This window comes from Galeopterus variegatus, unplaced genomic scaffold (assembly GCF_000696425.1).
Source record: "Galeopterus variegatus unplaced genomic scaffold, G_variegatus-3.0.2 Scaffold664, whole genome shotgun sequence".
NCBI classification, from domain to species: Eukaryota; Metazoa; Chordata; class Mammalia; order Dermoptera; family Cynocephalidae; genus Galeopterus; species Galeopterus variegatus.
The window spans coordinates 507,893-512,487 of record NW_007726775.1 but is presented as its reverse complement, the minus strand read 5'-3'; the positions used below and the strand labels follow the sequence as shown (position 1 = coordinate 512,487).

At 50.2% G+C, this 4,595-nt stretch overlaps 1 pseudogene; it reads left to right on the top strand.

Annotated features, from left to right (window-relative positions):
* The first annotated feature begins 337 nt into the window (after positions 1 to 337).
* LOC103589249 lies at positions 338 to 2,768 on the top strand (annotated as a pseudogene).
* Positions 2,769 to 4,595: the final 1,827 nt, after the last annotated feature.

Below are 4,595 nucleotides of genomic sequence, written 5' to 3'. Positions count from 1 at the left end.
TCAGAAATAACTGAGAAATTAACTCAGATTAAAGAGCTCCCAAAATTATGATGTCTTCTCCAGTCTCCTCCTAATTCTCTTTCCATCTCCCACTATCACAACAATCCACCTCCTGCTGGATTTATTGGACATAGCAAAGGGTACGTAACTAAAGCCCCAAGCTCACATCTCTCCGGGCCTGACAGATTCAGCAGACTTCACAATCCTCAGATGGCTTCTCGGTTACTTTTCTTTCTCACCAATGTTCAGAACACACACCAGCTGCACAAAATGCTGGTGCCTGTCACCCATATGTCAACACTGCTTGTCACTGAAAATGATACCTGGAACACCATGCATGCATCATGCACAATTGTTGAGTGAAGAAATTAATGAGTGGATGTGGAAGCTGGTGAGGTAAGTGGGGGCAACTGCCAATGACTGATATGTTTTTGGACCAGGTAGAGCCTCAGCAGGTCAAAGCTTGCTTATGAAAGATATTACTGCTGAGCCAGGGGACTTGTACTCTGGCCCAATGAAAAGTACCTTGAGCATGGCGCATTCCCCAGGCTGTGTGCAGGGATCAGGGTGAACCTCAAACAGTGCTGAGTGTTTCAGGTGGAAAATGCTCCTGGACTGATCCACAGTGGGTAGAGGGTGGCAAGACTGATAACAGACTGAGGACCCCGGGCTGTTTCAGACACTGCTTGCCCCATCCAGGCTAATTCCCCAGTCATCACAAAGGTGAAAACACACTGGGCTCCCTGAAGTGCTATAGCCAAGCTCCTTGACCATGGGGTTTATGAGTATCAAACTTCCAGGAGCTAGCCAATAAGTTGGCCATTTAGACCCACTCCCGAGAGGTGGGGCACACCCTGGACACTCTCCTGGATGTAGTCAGAGACTGAGTGCTGAGGCTGCCCCAGACACTCAAGCTCTTGTGGCAGCAGGTGAGAGGACACAGGTGGAAGAACAGTGCCCTGAGTGTGGGCCTGGAGTCCAGTCACATTCCTAGGGATCTTGAGGCTGGACCATATTTGGTATTTGGCTCTTATGCCACAACAGCCCCCTAAAAAATATGCAATGAAGGGGGAAAGACCCTTTGCTGAAACCTGTGCTCGGGAACACAGAATGTCTGCAATGTATGCTCCCTGGAGGGGAACATAAGGGCCAGGACATGTGGTCTGGCTGCTGCACGGTGCCACCCAGTGTACCAAGAAGGTGAGAGAACTAGTACGAAGGAAAAGAGGCTGGAGGGGAAGGTACTTTACATATTAGTGCTTCATGGAAGTTATTGTATTAAATTCTCAGAAGAAGCCTAGAAGGCAGGTTCAATTTTACCCTGTTCTACAGATGAAGAAACAGAGGGACAGAGGGGCTAAGTAACATCCTCTAGGTTACGCAGCTAGAAAGGGATGGAACCAGGATTCAAATGCAGGTCTCTCTGATCCTACACCTTCTCCCAGTGGCAGTGACCTCCTTCCTTTAGGCAAATGGAGAAAGACACACCGTTGAGCAGGGTCTCCCCTGTTCCTGGGAGGCTGGGAGCCATGGGGGCACTCACACGGCATCCTCTCTCTTCTCCAGGGCTGCTGGAGGCATGCAGGGATGCCTGGCTCTCTCTGTGGACTTTGAATTTCAGATCCAGGAGTCTCCCCATGGCATCTTTTCATATCCGCAAGTAGGGAAAGCGACCGCAAGTGGGTGCTGGACTTATTCTCCCAGGGGGTACTTGAGTAAGTCCCCACCACCTTCTGTCACCTGCTGAAGCTGCCCGAACCCTTGTGCTCATAGGTGGGGGGCCCATCTCCCTCCTCGTAGTCTCTGGCTTCTGGCTCCTGGCTCCTGGCCTTCACAGCCAACCTCACCCTCCTAGCTGTCCTGTGGTTCCTTGCCAGATATCCCTGGAAGCAGCATGAAGTCAAAATGTTGTGCACAGACATGTCTGACATCACCAAGTCCTACTTGAGTGAGCATGGTTCCTGCTTCTGGGTGGCTGAGTCTGAGGAGCAGGTGGTGGGCATAGTAGGAGCTTGGCCCGTTGGGGAACCCACCTCGCAGAAGAAGCAGTTGGAGCTGCTGCACCTCTGTGTGGCCTTTGAGCACTGATAAGGATTGAAATGTGTCCTCCAAGTTATATATCAGAAGCTTGATCCCCACTGTGACTGCAGGGAGGGTGGAAAATCCTATTACAGTGATTAAAATGTGGGCCTCGAATAGGTGATTAGATTGTAAAGACTATGCCCAGTAAATGGATTGATCTATTCACTGAGTAATAAATGGATAGATTAGTGGTGGTCATGTGGATGGTTCTGAGAGCTTTAAAAGGAGAGCACATGAGGAACTGTCTCTCTCTCTGCTTCCTCATCTCACAGTGTGATACCCTGTGTCGCTGAAGCCACCACCAAGGAAGACCCTCATCAGATGTGTTCCGTTTGGACTTTGAACTTTCCAGCTACCAAAAGTGTAAGCAATAAATTCCATTTTTTTTGCAAACTACCCAGTTCCAAATATCTTGTTAGAAGCAACAGAAATGGACTAACACAAGCAGTATCATCAGGGGATAGCAAAAGCCCTAGTTAGGACTGTCCTCCGGTTTGCCCGGACCCAAGGCTACAGTGAAGATGTCCTTAGTACCAGCATCTTGCAGCAGTCTGCCCTGGCCCTACCATGGCATGGGCTTCCAGAAGACAGGCCAGTCTTACTGTTCTCTGAGCATGAGGCTAGTGGCTGCTCCTCTAATTGATTTAGTCTGTCACCTCCCGTGTGATCAGGGAGGGGGCCTGTGATCTCTTTCCCTGTGTATTCATCAGCATAGGGTCTGCAGTACTATAGTAACAAGCAGACCCTGACATTTCAGTGGTGGAACACAATAAAAGCTCATTGCTGGTTCACATCAGAGTCCCTCGTGTTTGGTGGTGGCGTGGTGGAGGTGCTCTGTCCACTCAGTCCTTTCGGGTTGCCTCTGTTACCATGGTAATGGTGCATAAAGAAACAACAACAAAACGATAATCAGGACTGATTTAGCTCATGAGTCCTTGGGTCAGACACTTTGACTGGGGTTGGCTGGGCTGCTCTTTTGACCTCAGATCACCGTGTCACATTGTGGTGGGGTTGGCTGAAGTGACAGGATGACTGGGTTCTCTCATTTACCTGCAGGCCAGCTCAGGCATGGCTCGAAGATAATCCAGAGGAGCAAAGACAAAAGCGGAAATAAGCAGATGCCTTTTCAAGCCCCCCCAAGTGTCGCATCTGATAACATCCCAGCCAGGGTGAGAAATACCTGGTGTCTGCACTGAGATGTGCTGCCAACTCACATAGCAGAGGAACCTGATGCAGCCTTCTGAGATTTGGGGCCAGTGATGCAATTAATCTACTCTAGGGCTCTGAAGATGGTGCGTGTGGTTTTGACATGTGCTAGACCTGGCAGTGGTGCACCCTTAGCCCACTAGTTGGGACCCAGCCACATGCCTAGAAGACTGACGGGAGGCTGGGCGGGGAGTCTTCCTGTGTGTGCAGAGAGAAGATGTGGGATTGGTGGATTTCCCAGATCTGCCACATGCAGGACCCAGCCTGTGTTGCCAAATCTTCAGAGACTGCAGATTTCCTTAGGTGGCTCAGGCCTGACCGTCATTATCTCATACAATGGCAAGTTGGGATTGGGGCTGTGCTGATGTGTGCAGCACCAACTCTCCCAGTTAGTTCATCACCAATGCTGGGTGTGCCCTGGGTGGTCTGCAGCTTGTCACTGTGTCTTCCCAACCCAGGGGCTGAGTCCCCTGCTGATCCCAGAAGTCCAGGAAGTCTTGGGTGCTGGTGACACACAGGCAATAGTTGGGGCCCAGTCCTACCCTGGCCGTGTCCTCTGGACATAGCTTATCTCCTCTGAAGAGGTCACCCAGGTCACACCAGGCCCAATCCTGCCAAGTGGCTTTACAGGCACATTTTGCCTAACTGGGGACTGTTTGCCAAGCACAAAGTGTTGTTTGGAACATTAGTGTCTTGTTGTTCTGGCCCACAGGCTTCACCTCTTTTATCTGGTCTCTTTCCACCTGTCCTGGTTGGTCACCCGCAGTCCTCTCTGCCAGGTCACCACCTCCCTCAGCCGTGTCCCCGTGCTCCTGTGAAAACTCAAACCATGCAAATCACTCGTTAAACTGCCCTGACCCCACAATGTACTAAATCCAGCTTCCCCTGCCGTGTTTTGGTTCCAGCTTCTTATTTAGTGGTGGTGCCTTGGGCCCAAGCTCTCTGAGGCTGAGATGAAGGACTTCTAGGACCCCAAGGATTGTGGCACCTTCACAGAGATGAAGGAGCACTGAGAGTCCAAAGACACTGGCAGCCCACAGAGGTGAAGAACCACTTGGAGCCAAGAACACTGGAAACCTGTAGAGATGAAAGACCACTGGGAGCCCATAGTGTATATCATCATAACCATTTTTAAGTGTACAATTCAGTGGCATTAAGTACATTCACAATGCTGTGCAGAGAATTTTTTATTATTATTATTTTTCTTAGTGTTTGTTTTCTTCACCCTTTTCAGCCGTTTCTGAGCCTCAGTGCCCTAGGATGGCAGGTTTCAGCCACTATCCACGGAAAAGCCCAGGAGTTAATGA